The sequence below is a fragment of the Haemorhous mexicanus genome, chromosome 8, assembly GCF_027477595.1.
Source record: "Haemorhous mexicanus isolate bHaeMex1 chromosome 8, bHaeMex1.pri, whole genome shotgun sequence".
Classification (NCBI taxonomy): Eukaryota; Metazoa; Chordata; class Aves; order Passeriformes; family Fringillidae; genus Haemorhous; species Haemorhous mexicanus.
The window spans coordinates 30,428,910-30,444,827 of NC_082348.1; the positions used below are offsets into that span (position 1 = coordinate 30,428,910).

At 39.5% G+C, this 15,918-nt stretch overlaps 1 protein-coding gene and 1 long non-coding RNA gene across 2 annotated transcripts in view; one reads left to right on the forward strand and one right to left on the reverse strand.

Annotated features, from left to right (window-relative positions):
* The window catches only part of MFSD6 (major facilitator superfamily domain containing 6), a 43,617-nt gene extending 28,708 nt beyond the window's left edge, over nt 1-14,909 (reverse strand). Inside the window, exons 1-2 of the mRNA XM_059853424.1 lie at nt 14,817-14,909; nt 6,153-6,207 (exon numbers count right to left, since the gene is read on the reverse strand). The gene's annotated coding sequence lies outside the window, so the exon portion shown is untranslated. The remainder of the gene's footprint in view (nt 1-6,152; nt 6,208-14,816) is intronic.
* LOC132330733 (uncharacterized) lies at nt 9,443-14,892 on the forward strand. Its single transcript, XR_009487407.1, has 3 exons — nt 9,443-9,791; nt 13,861-13,976; nt 14,759-14,892. It is a non-coding gene; the product is annotated as an uncharacterized LOC132330733 (long non-coding RNA).
* Nucleotides 14,910-15,918: the final 1,009 nt, after the last annotated feature.

Genomic DNA, 15,918 nt, shown 5'->3' on the forward strand with positions numbered 1-15,918 from the left:
AGTTCCAAACGCGTATTACAGCATAAAGAATTAATTACCATAGTGCCTTTCACAGCCACTAGCATCACCTCTTCAGTAATACTGCCTCTGGATTTGCACACAAATAAAATTCCCTAAATGTTTAAAATAACAACAACATAAACTTCCCCACACGTTAATTACTGAGGCAGAAAATGGGAAGGGAGGGTAACTCCTGAGCAACAGCTGAGTCGTGCTGCAATATTAAAAGGTCAGCGATGTTAAACTAAAGTAGGGGAATAGTCACGAAGTGAAAGGCCAGCCAGAGATTTGGGGTGTTTATCATCCCTGAACCGAGCAGGAGATCCTGAAGCTGTTTGAGGATTAAGCGCAAATGATGGTGTTCTTTACACAAGAGTTCACTTTGGGCCCTAGTCCAAGCAGGTTGATAAAATGAAGAAGCTCCACTGGCCAGCTCTCCCAGTGGCACAGCACTGTGCCACTTCTACCCAGGATAGTGACATGATTGCACACGTTGTTAACTGGGATACCACAGAACAAACACATCACTACTTGCATCTTATTTTGCACCTCCCTTTTCTGAGGGAGGATCCCCCTTTTTTCAAAGAATCAAACATAATTTGCATTATTTTGCCCAAGGGAAGAAATTGAGAGAAAACTACAAGCTTGCATGATTGAGGCAGATGAACAGGAACAGAGGCCCGACAGGCATTCGACCCACTTAATTTAGTTCTCTCCGAAGTGCAAGGGATTCCAGGTGGAAGGCAATGCTCTCTCCAGTTGTTCCCCTGCCACGGCGACACACCAAAGGGGCACGGACTCTGTGTGGATTCCCCTGCCACAGTGGACAGCGTCCCAGTAACATCCTGCCTACCTCTACACTAAAGGCTTCTCCTGAAGGAGGCAGGAGACAAACGCTGAATTTCCTACGGGACCTGACCTGGGGCAGAAGAAGGCTTGTTTATCATCTGTCTCTGGAAGGATTTTCAGAACTCATCATCTCTGAGAATCTCCCCCACGGCTAATTAACCACAAAGAGAAACCATGTCTGGGACCAGGAGTGCAGGCCTCCTGTAATCTTGCAGAATTCAGCGACAGACAATTATCAGCTCATGTAGTGGGGCTTTTACTACAAAATGGCACTGTAAATAAACCAGATCTAAGCTCCAAACAAAATTATTTCATCTTGATGGAGACTATTCTGGCAAATGACTAGAAAAGCTTTTAGGGAGAACATGTAATTCAAATAATTTGTAGCACTCATTGTTTGTCAACTGAAAAGGAAAAGCAGATCTTTGTAGTCACAGACTACATTTACTGAAGTCTTAAAAGCAGTTTTTCTCTAATCTCTGATAACTTCACTGTTGCCCATCACACTAGGAATGTGACCATCTTCTGCAGCCTTGTTTGCAGCTGTTTTTCCTTGTAGCTGTGTTTTTAAATACTTGCATTGTAATCATCCCCCATCCTTCTACTTGGTCTCATAGGTGCCAGTGTCATTTCCTTAATAAAAATTTTTAAAAATTAAATATTTAAACACTCTTTGAATAGAGGAATCAAGACCAAATACATAACATTTCTTTGTAGGCTGCTGTATAACCCGATATGTGAACAAGATATTACAGCTGAGGACCAGAGAATAGAATATGACCAATAAAGAGTGATGTACAATGTTTTATACATACATATAAAAAATGGTTTCTTACTGAGTTTAAAAGCCCAATCCATCCACAACTGAGTGTGGTGAGGTGAGTGTTGTGAAAAGCCTGAGCACAGAACAGCATTATTCCAGCCTGACAAGCTGCTCTAGCCTGGGCAGAACTGAACATAACAGGGGCTCTGCATGGTTATTTCTTTCAGCCAGGCTGTGTGTAAACAGCTGGATTGCAGCCTGTTACAAATTACTCTACTTGCTCAGAGAGTTTTTTCAGCTAGGAAAATGAGGATTAGGAAAAATGGACAAACTGCTGCGCTGCTCACAAATTGTCCTAATGTATCTGTCACAAATATTGCTAGTCAAAGCACTCCTCAGAGAAAAGGAAATGTGGTTTAAAGTTACTTAAGTATAAAGTTGGGTTTTTTCTTTAAATAGTTGATAGTATGAAACAAAACAAAAAGCTAAGTAAGGTGTAAAATACATTCAAGTTCTTGAAATACCTCTTTTTCAAAAACCTCAAGCTCTGCATGACAGTAAAATGGGATATATAAATGTGATATACCAAAAACCAATCTTTTTCTCTTAGCTAAGACAGTGACACTAATCAATATGTACATGACCACTGGATATTCTAAAATTCAGAAGTCATACTTTCTAAAATGAATATAAATCATACATAAAAATGCCATATAAAAACCTCTGTACTATAAACACCTGGGTTAACTTATCCATGCCTTTGAATTTCTGTGGGATTTTGTTTCAATGCATATGTTATTTTATAAAGATTTTGATTTGTGTTCTCCATACAACTTTACCATATATTCTGGTGAGAATGCTTGCCAGAAATAGTTACAAATGTTTAATGGCTTAAAAACAAAAGAACCAAATTTAATGTCTAAAAGAAAGCACCAAATAAACTGAAAAATTAAAGCAAAGTAGTTATCTTTTAAAAGTAAAATAAAATTAATTACAAATACCTGCTAGACTGCACATAGCTAACCAGTAGACTATGTAGACTGATAGTAGACTTTGCTTGAAAAGGACAAGGTGGTGTCAGCTGACTCCATGATTTGTTCCTTAGGTTAGAGAGGAAATAAAGCCATTATAGTTTCTAGGAGCTTAAATTTTCATGTTTAGAAAAACTTACTGGTTTCTTTAATGAGCTGGAACTGTACTTTGAAATCAAGAATTTCTGGTTGATATAAAATATTCTCCTGTTCTTTGGCAGCTTTTAACTCTGAGCCAAAAAACAAACAATCATTTACATCAGTCAGATTAGAAAGATAAATTGAAGGTGAGATTTATGCTGCTAGGACTTGCTCCAGAATACAATGAAGTCAACAGAAAAGCATTCCCTTCCATGAGACCTTTAATATATTTTGCATAAGATAAAAACTACTTTTTATAGTCAATCCTTTGCTAGGAGAGGTATTGTATTAAGGCAGCTATGACATTCATTTCTTCCTCTAGTGGAAGTTCTTTATAATACAACAGTTTGTACATTTCCCAGGGTAAATCTGAGAAGACTTTAAATTAGTATGAGGAACAGGGTGACTTTTCCTTACTTCTTCAAAGACTAAAAGCAGTTATGTTACCAGTTAGAGAAAAATCCCAACAGAGGAACTGAGAAACAGTCACCAAGTGAATCAGCAAAGCAGGCACAGCTGCAGCAATGTTAATGGTAACCAGGGACAAAATATTCACAGCCACCAAGACAACCAGTGCAGTGGTCTGTCTGGTTTGGCAGGCAAACAGAGTATTCAATTCCTCTGAATTTTAATCTAACACTTTTAGAAGCGTTACATTCATTAGCTAAGGGAGAGCAATGCACAAAAGCAAAGACAGAAACTGTGCATACTGTGACTAGCTTTACTGTGTGGGTATACACCAACTTTTTAACTTTTTCCTACTAGGTAGGCTTTTTTTTTCCCCCCCTTGAATTCAGATTTGTCTTTGCATGATGTCTGCTTATACAGTAATCAGCCTTTTCTCACCTCAAGACCTTTGAACCCACTGGCAGATATTAAATTTGGTGGGCACAAAGATTAAGTTCCTACAACATAGTGCAGGAAAGAAAGGCAGGACAGTGCCCTCCACGGGAGGAAATTCCAGGGCAGGAACTCCACAGTGTCAAGTGCTCATTTGTCCAGTGACTCTTTGTGAATCACTCTTTGTGCCTGAGCAGCAGTGAAGAACTTGGAGGCAGGTAAGGGACTAGAGGAGGGAACCGGAGAGAAAGAGGAGGAAACAGGTGAGACATTTAAAGTGGTGACACAAGGGAATGCAAGGAACTTGCATTTGTAAAAATACAAATACACAAACCCGTAGGAAATACAACTTCATTGGTTTTGATATCCACAGAATAAATGTTTAAGTTGGGCTGCTGATGACATTAATGCATTGAATAGGTGCAAAAATGTGATGTCCTTGACCCTGTCACGACCCTCCAGACTGGGAAACATGCAAAGCCCTGCTGACCCTGTAGCCCAGGCAGAAGCTAGAGACAATTTATGCAATTTATCCACTGAACCTGCAATGAATTCTGCATTGGCCTGTCTTCACAGAGGGAAGGAAGCTTGACTGGCCAGAGCTTAGAGATGGATCTACTTAGACCCTCCGGAGTTCATAGTGCAGGGGGTCCCAAGAAAAATATTCAACTTTTAAAACTTTAAAGGATAGCTCCCACATGCTTGTACATTTTATTCTAAATAAACACTAGAAATGTTAAAATTAAAATGCAAAATGAGTAGGGCAGGCAAAGCAGTTAAAAATGTGACACATCCTCCTACCTCCTCTGCCCACTATGTCCTTGCACAATGAGTCCTTACTTCTACATGACTTTAGTAAAACAAGTGTATGGTTGTTATGCTGTGTTCTGAGTGTACCAAGTACCTCCTGAGCCTCATGTGTCTGATGACTGCAGGTATGTGACCAAGGGACGGCAAACTGATCGCTTCTCTCTGATCCCTAGGAGCTCCCTTCAGTCCCCTCTGAGAGCAAGGGGTTGAACACCAGCATTCCAGCAAGAAATTCTTTACTATTACTGGCCTTTACATCCACAAAAGAAATGCATATAGGGTCAGATATCCCTGCTTTCCTAATTACTAGGCAATGACCTGAGGTCAATGGGAATTTGAGTTCTCAGCTCTTAAAAACATTACATTTCTAACAATAACTTATAAAGGAAATACCATACCACTGCATGGCAAAATATTCCCTGACCAAAAGAAATTTAAATTGAGGTTCCATATTCTACAAATGGAAAAACTATTACCTTTGATTTTATACAGCACTACATATTCTTCTCTTTTAACAAAAGGACTAGCTCTCACAATTTATATGGCTTTAAAAAAATGGTGATAACTCAGAGCACTTTTCATTTGAACTGCTTTTTGTCTCTTTGTTTTAATCAGATGCAAGTACAGCCATGTAGTCTTATCTCCCTGCTTAAATTCCTATTTTCTACAACGTAGCTTTGTAAACCTGAAGCAAGACTAAGGCATTTTTGTTTAGTGCCTGGAAACTTAAGTGACACAAGCAGTGAAATAATCTTTTGTACTGAGGAACACATTGCAGCAAATTCTGACCAAGTCTAGCTGCTGATTTCAGAGGCCTCACATCTGACTCTCTCTAGAGCTGAATTTGCCTCATTATAAATAAAAGCAGTAATTAGCACTTTTCTTACAGAAGGGAGTCACAGCCAAGCCATCTAGCCTCTTTTCCCAGAAAGCACATTGATCTTTTTATTCTGTATTTCCTCTCAGGACCTCCAACATAACTGATGGGTTGATCTTTTAATTTCTTGGTTAATAGGAGAACCTTTGTGCAATACTAGTAGTTGAATTTAGTTTCTAGATGAATTTCAAATGGGTCCCTCCCCTCAAAGTGTGAAAACAATGAGCAATTTACTGATGCCCTTCTCAAATTCGAGATGATATCCTCACTGTAAAGAACAAAGGACCTGAGTACTTAAGTCTCAGTAAGAGGATTGCCACAGACTTCAGTTACTGCTTTGAGTCCCAGTGTATCTCTGATCAAAAGTGATTGTGAAATAAATAGAAACTTTTTTGACAAATTGAAGAACTCAGCTATTGAAAATGTGCTTAGGAGAGGTAAACTATATTGCCAGTCATGGCATGGAATAATAATAGCAGATTTAATGCTCTCTGATAATATTAGAGGACAAAGTTACATTATTTTTTCAATTTTTGTATTCTCTTTTCTGGTTGCAAAGAAAAGTCTGTAATAACATCTAAAATATTTCTTGGATGTTTTCTTTTTAGGGCTATAAGTGAGATAAAGTACTTCATGTAAAGGTACAAATTGTTTCAGAAATAATGTACACAGCTATTTACTTGTTTCATACGATATCCCAGTTATCACAATGCATTTAAGACAGCATATTGTAGTATTCTCAGTGGAAAGTTTCAGAACATCTGTTTATTTCAGAGTCTGGAACTGAAGATAAAAATAAGACAAGCAAAATCTCAGAAGATATTAATAGTTACAGACTTACCAAGCTCATTAATAAATTCATTGGATTCTTCCACAGCAATGTTTCTCTTTCTAACCTGGAAACAAAATTATTGACAGTAAAAAAAAAACCAACATATGTTTAGCTTTTCAACAGAATGCTAATTTAGGTCTTAAGGACCTGATTCTGCAGTGTGTACTGGCCAAAAGTTCTACTACAACAACTGGGATCAGACTTCAAGCAAAGACCAGGTGCTACATGAGTGCTTTGTGTTTGGCAAGGGTTGAGAATAGACAGCTTCTTTCTGCAAGTTGCTATGATATAGCTACTGTGATATAGCCTGGTTTCAGGAAGCAGCTCCTCTTTAAGGCTGAAACATATCTTTGAGAAAGTTTGCTCCTTCCATTTAATGTCTTCATTTACCCACAGTTACCAAAGCATCTTTCTCAGGTTTTTTTCCAACAGAATTTTAGAGTCAGGTATAAGAAAATGGACCTCAGGTATTTGTATATGGCTGGGGGAACACCACCACTCCCAGGTATCAGGTTTCAGTGCAGGACAGCTACTCGTTTTCCCGAAGTCCGTTTGGAAGAGTTGGCAGGATCTAAATGACCTTACAAAGGAATTTCTCAAACAGAAACAAAGGGATATTGAACTGCTTCCCAGTTCTGAATTTTTCACTGTCTTATTAGACAAGGTCAAGCTTCCAACCATATGCTATGGCACCTCACTAAAGGTGTTTTGGAGGCAAAGTGGAAAAAGGGAGCAAATTTGATAAATGCTATCAATTCAGAGTACACAAGTACTGCCAGAAAAACCGTGGTGGAAAAGTTAAACATTCTGATTTAGTGTCTCTGCAGTGTATAAAAGAGTAACTGCCTCTGGTGTTTTAGCTTTGCAGTGAGGAACAGCAAAGTGCCTCCTGCTCACGTCACTGAGCTGCGAGCTCCCAGGGACCGGGCTGGACGTCCCCTGTGCTTGGCCCCGTGAGCAAAAGTGCCACTGATTCCAGCTGGCTGTTCCCCCTGCTGCACAAAGAGCACGGGCTCCTCTGCAGTGGCTAATAAAGCATTTCAAATGGAGCATTTCTACTCTAGGAGACAGCTGGAATCTCAATCCACCTCTAAATTTTTCAGTGAAGCTTTTACAGTATTTCCATTGTCTTAGTCTCTTGCAGATTGTGATCTATTTATAACAGCTCAGCTATTTCTAAACCTCAAGCAGACAGAAAACTGATGCATCACTGCAAGGATATGCCTTTGAAATGGCTGGGTGGGAAAAGAAAAAAAAAATCCAAAACACAGGAAGGCAACAAAAGTAGAAAAAAATAGTCTTTGTCTATGTAACACTATTAACATTCTTACCCTTTTGTATCTCCTGACTTCCTAAATCAGCACATCAACTATGAATTCTAAGTACCTGTGCTTTTTAAAGTCATTTACTAATTCCTTTTCTTCTTTCCCTTCTCTTCCCCTATAAATAGCTCTATAAATAGTTGAGTAAAGGCCTGTTGCCTGCAGATGTAGACGATTTTATCTGCTTTTCAGATGTACAACCTAGCTCCCTGAGGACTTCTTGTATTGCCACAGCATGCTGTTAACTCTTTGTTACCAGAAGGTTCAAAACTGTCAAAGCACCTGTGAGGGAGGAAAAAACATTAATTACATGTGCAAAACCAATTGCAAAGTAAGGAATAATTCTATTTTATTTTTAGCTTTTTTTTTTTTCACTTGAAGAGAAATTCAGATATAGATTTTGTTAATATTTACAGGGAAAAAAATCAGGATGTTCTCCTCCTTTCAATAAGATTATGTTAGTGTTAGAAAGGTTCGAGGAAGGATGCTCAGAAGTTTGGACTGACTTCTCTGCCTGGAACAACTGAGTAGTCTAGTATTCACCAGTCAAATAAAGAGGCTAATTAGCCTCTTTAAAAAAAGTCCTGAATTGGAGAAGGTAAATTCATTTAATCTTTCTTCTCATACATGGAAAATGAAACATCAAATCAAGCTATGAGGAGACCTGTCCAAAACTTGCAAAGATACTGTGGATGCTAAAGGTTTGTCAAGTGCCAGCAAAGGAACATGCACAGAAGAGAAATCCCCAGGTTACTGGATTTTTTGTTTCCAAGACCTGTAATCTTCTGGGGAGCAACTAAAAGATACCAGAATAACAATAAATTAATAGTTCTCAAAATTTTTGTATCACAATTTATTTCCCCTTCAGTTTTTCAAAATATCTTACATTCTTATAATGAAATGTTTCAAGGTTTTGCAGCTCTCCTTTGGGCCACAGGTGGTTTCATCAGCCCTGCAGTTCCCTGGGCCACCATGCAGTAAATATCACTAATCCTCATACTTTGCCTTAAGAATTGCTTACAGATGTACTGAGTTGGAAAAGAATTTTTCCTTTTCCAGAATGGCAGAGCCCTTCTTATTTATTTAAAGCAGCAGCATTTCCTATCTGAGTGACAGAAGGAGAAGCCAGAGCAAGCTATCAGCAACTGGCCCCTCCTTGTCCTCAGCTGTATCTGAGTCACAAAAGCAGCAGTCAGATGTTCCTCGTGTCTTCCATAGCCTTGGTCACTGACAGCAGGAACAGCAGGGAATGTTAAGGAAAGCCTAAGGTCTCTGTTCCTTCTTTCTTTGTAGTATGAGTGCTGAATAACATAACTACAGAGAGTGCAAATGCCATCAGCTCTGAACTGTAGGGGGGTTTTGTTGTTCAGGTTGAAGTGGAATAAAAAAGTTAAACAATTAAACTAAACACTGTGGAGTACAATTGTGAATCAGCCCTCCTGAAGCCTAAAAACCCCTTCAGACAGCACTCTCATAAGTAAGACTTCTAATCTTGAAAATTCTCCAGGAAACTGTGTTATTTATAATTTTCATTGGCAAAAATGAAAATGTGGATAGACACAAATGTACATGACACATAGGTTGTATCTCTACCTCGCATGTTTCACTTCCTAAATTAGTAACTTAAGCATAAACAAGCATTCCAAATACTAATACTGGAAAAGAATTTCAAAGACTTCAGACTGCAATACATTTTAAATTTTGGTTCATCAGCAACAAATTTTAAGTCAATGCAGTATCACTAAAATAGAATGCAGTAATTAGTTTACAAAACCTGCATTATCTTACTCATCTTTAAGTTTATGAGCTAAACAAAACTGGTAAACCTTTGGACTTGAGCAGGGTGGGGTGATCTTGCAACAACAGTGGCTGAACAAATATACACAGTTCATACGGAAAAGGTGCAAGAGGAGGAAATGGATATTGGAAGGCTGGTTACTAATTAACCCAGGCCTATTTTGGAAAGGGAGAGAGAAATTGAACAAAACTACAGTTTCAATTTAGCTATTTCCTGAGCTAAAGCTCTTTTGAAACACATCTGAATTACAGGTTTTTTTTTTCTGAGATAAGCCTACAGTACTCACAGTCTAAGTATCAGATAAGTGTGAAAGATTCTAACAGATCTGCAAAGAGTTCCTCCTCTTGGAAGAGTGAAGGTTACACAGTGGGGGTCACTGCAGTCAAGTTTCTGGGTGCTGAAGTCACGTCTTGAAGGGAGAATGTTTTCCTTCACCTCCCAGAATGATGACACATATTCCAGAGAGAGCTGCTCCGGTTGTTACTCTGCAGTGACAAAGTCACAACCCCTTGTTGCAGTCATTCTGTGGTGAGTAATTATGGTACCTACAAGCACTAGGACTGATTGCTGTGAATAACTAATAAAAGCAAATGAATCCCTGGGAAAAAGGTGATTGCAAATACCCTACAACCACCTGAAATGACATACTGGGGTGCATAACGGAGTGTGGGATTTTTTATTTCTGTAAATATAAATAGTAAGCTTTTTTTCTTTACTTAAAAAGTAAAGAAGGTGGGAAATTCTTAGATAGGTGGGAAATTTCCTCAGAAGACAAGACAAATGGAGAGACTCCTGTGAAAATGAGCGTGGCTGAGTGAGCACATTTTAGGACATGGAGTATTTGTTTGTCCTGTGCTAAAAAAATAGGCTCATTGCCTTCTGCAGAACTGGGCAACAGGTGGCAGAGTTAGAGGCCCACATGTAAAGCCATGGTCAAATTATTTGCTTGGAAAGAAAAAGTATACATTCCTTGTAACACAGGCCCTTTTAAATATGAGTTTATAACAGTTCACAGAACAGTTTTCTTTAAAATATAACTGGAAAATATATTCCATGTGTTGGTTTGCAAAGCAACACAGAAATTCAAAGCATCTGAACCTTCTTCCTGTGGATCCCATAATCCTGGGTCATTGTGCTATGTGGCTTTTTAGTGGTACATGCACTGCAAACATACAGATAAACTGTATTTATGTTTTAGCTCACTAATAGGGGCAATGACAAGATGCCATTTGTTATCACCAGTGTATGGTGCCCTACTGTGTCATCTAAAAGGTTAATGTTGCTATTACAATGAAACAGGTTACTTTCTTTACTTCACAGAAGTGAGAACTAAAACAGAAGAGTGAAAAAGCAACAAAGTCTTTTCTCATTGCCTGCTTCTTCAGACGATTCCAAATACTCTGAAAATTGTATGTTGCTCTTGTAATAGAGGTGACAGAGAGCTGGACCTGCAAAATTCAGCTGTCTCTTACTAGGAAGGGAACTGGTCAATTGGTGAATATTCCAAAAGGCTCACAAGAGCTAAGGGATGCTAGTGGTGACACAGAAGAGGAAATGCCCAGTTCAAGTGTGTTTCATGATTCTCCTGCTCAGTCATGGGGGAAAAAAATCTATTAACATTTCAAACTGGAAATTAATTTCTCTCTCTCCTTTTTGTTTTTACATAAAGTCTCTGCTTTCTTATAAAATTATTTAAAATTAGCATAAAACAAACAAAGAATGTCTTAGTGCTGGCCAGAACTTCCTGTTCTTAATTTTTAAGCTATAAATGCCAATAAAATCACTTTTCAAAAGTCTTACATTTACAGAATAGTGTCTCAGACTAATTCTACATGGTACAACTTCTCCTAGGCAGAAGCACAGCCTTTAATTACATGCTTTAATTATGTGCAGGTCCCAGATTGAAGCCCTGCTGTTAACTCCTGCAGTTAACTGTACAATAAAGCACCTTCTCACTCCTAGAGCCTGAAGAAGTGCTCTTAGCAACAGCTCTATGAGGGAGTGCCTGCATTTTTCTTGGCAGACAGAGGTGTGTCAAAGTATGACTCAATCACCTTGAGTTCCATGTTATTTCTGAAATAATTATATATCTTTCCATGCAGAGCTGCTAGCAGCATGAGCCTGCTATGGCAGAGACACAGAGTGATGGATTGTCTGGGTCTGGACAGGAGAACCACTGGCACCATGAAATCCATGGAGCAGATGCAAGACTGAGATTACAGAGAGGAGCTAATGAGACTAGAAATCATGTATTTCCTTTGGAACAATTTAAATCTATGCTGTGCCCTGCCACAGCTGCCACTGCCTTTCTTCACTGAGCCCTATATCCCTAGGGGAAGTATATCCTCTCAGTAAGTGCTCAAGGAACCAAGTACTCTGTCCCTGTCACTGCCATTGCAAGTTTGTTTATGATCCAGGGTGACCATATTTCTTTGTTAAAAAAAAAAACAAAGACAAACACTCTCCTTCTGACTTGCTACACATCCTTCTGCCAGGTTAATCATTGCACACAGAGCTGATAAACTGAGTTGCATTGAAACTCATGGTTACCCCATACTGGACACTAATAATTTATACTTTGAACAGAATATATCTGCAACAGTGAGTGATAGATGCTTGTTTAATAGCTTAAAGGCCTCTGTTTATTCTACTGACCTATTTTCCCCCTCATTATTAAGTTTTTCCACTCTGCTCTGCTGTACTTTGCATCACTGTGGCATTAAGTGAGATATCTTTCCCTAGGCAATATTCAAGTCATTATTTTACAAACAGTTTTCACTGTACTCCAGGATGAAATCAAACAGAAAGAAATTTTGAAAAATATTCATAATATTGATTTTTAAAACAAAATGCACATCTTTTCAAGTGAAAATAACACTCGTGTGAGGTGCCAGACTAGAAACATAGAAAGGTTTGAATACACCACATCCATCTAATAAGATATTGACTGTCACAGTCAGCCAGACTGCACTGCTGAAGAGCCTCACTTTAATTTAGAGTAACAAATTCTTGAAATAAACATCTGAGGTCCTCAATTCCCTGGTCTGCCAGAAAGCTACTAATTTGCATCAAATGCTTTTGTCCTTAATTCATATGATTCTGATGGAGACAAAATAGGTAACTAGTCATTTACTATAACCCCTGAGAAGGAAGCAGATGGTTCAAGACCAAAGTGTGCGACATTCCAGCTGAACAACAGACAGAACAGGGAGGCCAAGAGGAATCTTACATACAGGACTGAGCTCCTAAAATAGATTTTTAATGATTCTAAAGATTTGAGTGATTTTTCCCTTTTTTTCCCCCCCTGCTTCTCAAGTAGTATAATTCTACCACGACAGATAAATCATACAATCGTACAAGAAAAAATTCAGGCTAATGGTAGCTGGCAAGATAAGCATACAATCTGCATTTAAAATCTGATGTACTTTCATTGATATAAAAGGTAGGAAAAGCACTACCTCCAAAGTTAACTGAACCAATGCTAAATATGAGGTAGAATTACAAGCAAGCCAACAGTGCTTCAAAATACTACTGACAAAGGAATTGTTGCAATGTTTTAAAGTAAATGAGTCAAGTGACATGAACTTAATATTTGGAATATTGTTCCTCCTCAGGCTGGGTATGTGATTCCAGTAGATTATAATTATCAGCTACATAAGATTCAGTGAAAGGTTAGAAGGATATATTTAAAATATTATTCACCAGTCATAAATAAGGCTTTTAAAACATCAGGATAATTAGTTCCATTAAAGTTACATCTCCATTGATAGGGCTCTACCTCTTGCTAGCACAAGTCCATCAGCTGATTTGTCTGTTGTGTCACACAGAAATGTGTTAATTAGGCTTATTCATAACTTCCTTTGTTTCAGAGCCAAAAAGTTATGCCTACATTTGCCTTCCAACATAAAGGTAAAATTCACAGAGCTACAGAGACAGGCTGTGGAGGAAGGCACTGAAGTCAGCCCAGTTCCCAGGCTTGAGGCTTCTACTCACTATGAGAAAATTACATGCTCGGCACAATTTATTTTTTTTTTTTCCAGGTATCTCCAGTACTTTCAGAGTCAAATTCATTATTTGGCTGTTATGAATCATTAAAGACCACATCCTGGTAGAAGATTCTGCATCAGTAACATATATGGAAGGTCTGATGCATGGGTAGAGTTTTGGCTTGAGAAGAATGTGTGCAGGTTAGTCCTGTGAGGACAATGCTGAGGAGGATTATATATTGAAAAATCTGTATTTCAGATAGCTAAGTCAAACCAAATCAGAAACACAGCTGTTGAGGACCCTTGGTTCTTGGAGTCTATCAGAGAGATTCCTTAAGAAACAGCACTACCACTTTGCACTCTGTACCAGTGTATAGTTCCTTACTAGTTCCACTGCTATTTTCATGTAATACAAGCAAAGCACCTCAAATAACAACCAGTTAACACAAATAAGCTTGATTTTAATTTTGTATAGAAGCACACCGAGTAAATCTTGAATTAACTGATATTCTGGGACAGTGCTATTTCAAGAGGTCCAACAGGGACAGTATTTTGAAATACAGACCCACATGGTGTGAAAACCACATGCCTTTTTCTCTTCCTACATACAGGCAGCTCTGACTCTCACAGAATCAAGCACACACATTGAGAGCAGAACAGCAGACGTGATGACAAAATGAGATGCAATACAGATATCATTTCCTAACAGACTCCTGAAGGCTGGAAGGTAAGCTTCCCTGCCATCACTTGCTTCATTCCCTGCTTCATCCTTTCCAGACCTGGGAGACTCAGGAACTGATTATACAGCTTGATTACACACCCTCAGCAGTGAGATATCTTTGGGATATTTTTTTGGTCCACTAGAAGTTAACTGTCCTACCATGAAAAAATGCACTTTCCTCTAGCCCCATTCCCACACACACTCCCTACAGCTATTTCCACCCACGCTACAGCTCTTTTTAACTGTGTTTAAAAAGCTGAGAGCGAGAGAAATGTGCTGCTGCTGGTGGTGCTCCTCCTCCTCAGGTGGGCGGGTTGGTAGCTGGTCAGTTTTCTGCAGCATTTCTCATTGCTAAATGCGTGGGAGGCTGAGAGCAGAAAGGGAAGGAAGCGGTCCTCTTAGGAAGGGAGGCGTATCGAAGCGAGTGGGAAGCAAATAGCCCCTTCCCACCTGCACATGTGTAATTATATGCAATTGAAAAACGCACACAATAGATTTGCAAGCAGAGCTTTCCAAGCTGTAGTCCTAAAAGGTATCAAACAGCTTGGGTCTCAAAGCCAAAGTCGGGGGTGACCAGATCTCTGGGAAGACAGCATTTTTCACCCACTGAGAACAGGCTCGTGGGGAGGAAAAGGAGGAGGGAAGAGGGCGTTCCTTACAGTTATGGCTTTGTACGTAGGTGGAGGGTGGTTCGGGGAGAGGAGTGACAGATTGCTGGTGGCAGCAGGGAAGAAAGATGTGGGAGGGTGTTTGCCCAGGGTCCCGTCTCACCCAGGGGGTTCTGGCAGGGTGGCTGCAGCACGAGTGCTATGTCTAAGCCGGGCTGGTGGGAGGAGAGGAACTCACTTCTGGACGGACCTCGCTTGGATCCTCTCTCGTCTCATCATCGACACGGCAGCATCTGCAGCAGCACACAGCCACTCCCACACTTTCCCCGGTGCTCTCTGAGGCCGAAAGAAAAGTAAAACTATTTCACTCACACAGTTTCATTATGGATTTGCTTTCAGCCTTTTCCAAACACTTTCTAGTTCCCCACTGATAAGATGAAAATTAACTGGTAAAGAAAAAAAAAAAGAAAAAGAATAGTTGATTTTTTTTCCCCTCCTTCACACGCTCTCTTGTTACAGGAGAAATTCACTACTGTATGCCATTAGCTGTATGCCCTCATCCCAAATCGATGACTGCAGATGTTCTGTGAATGCACGATCCGAAAGGTCTCTGACCAAAAGCCCTGGGGAAGGCATGCTGTTCACATGAGATGACTCAGGTTACAGACAAAAGCAAAAATTTGTTTCTCCATATTACATAGGTGTTTCAGTCCTTCTCTGGGTTGGGCTGCTGTCAGAGAGTGAAGAAACAGATTTGTTTTCTTCCTGAGTCTATTTCTTCTCTCAGTGATGTCCCTGGAAGACTCTACTGCAGACATGAGCCTTTACTATGAGGTAGCCAAGCTGGCACAAGGAAATTTCAACCTGTGTCACTTGTTTTCAAGGGCTGTCAGCTGAGTCTGGGCTGAGAAATAACAATGTGAGGATTGTTTGACAGCACAGTAATAACCAGTCAGCAGGCATGAACTGGAAATTTTCCCATTCTGTTCCTCAAACCTTCACAGACTCATTTTCCCTTAACCTTCACAGGTTGTAGGGATGCACTTAATACCCACACATACAGAAATGAGATGCCAGCTGTTAGACCAGCAGAGGAAAAAGACTGAATTTACAGCAAACCTGGAAACAGCAGCATAGGACATGATGAAGCACTTGTACCATTTATTATCTGGTCTTGGTCAACTACTCTGGGAGCTCTCAGAGGCAAATGTGAGGCACAAATTAATGATTAACTAGGGGTGTACAGGTGGCACACAGAATGCAGCTGAGCTGCTGCTGGAATCCTTCTTGAGAGCAAGAGCTCCCGCATTCTAAAGTTACATGTTTTTTCTGGAAAAGAA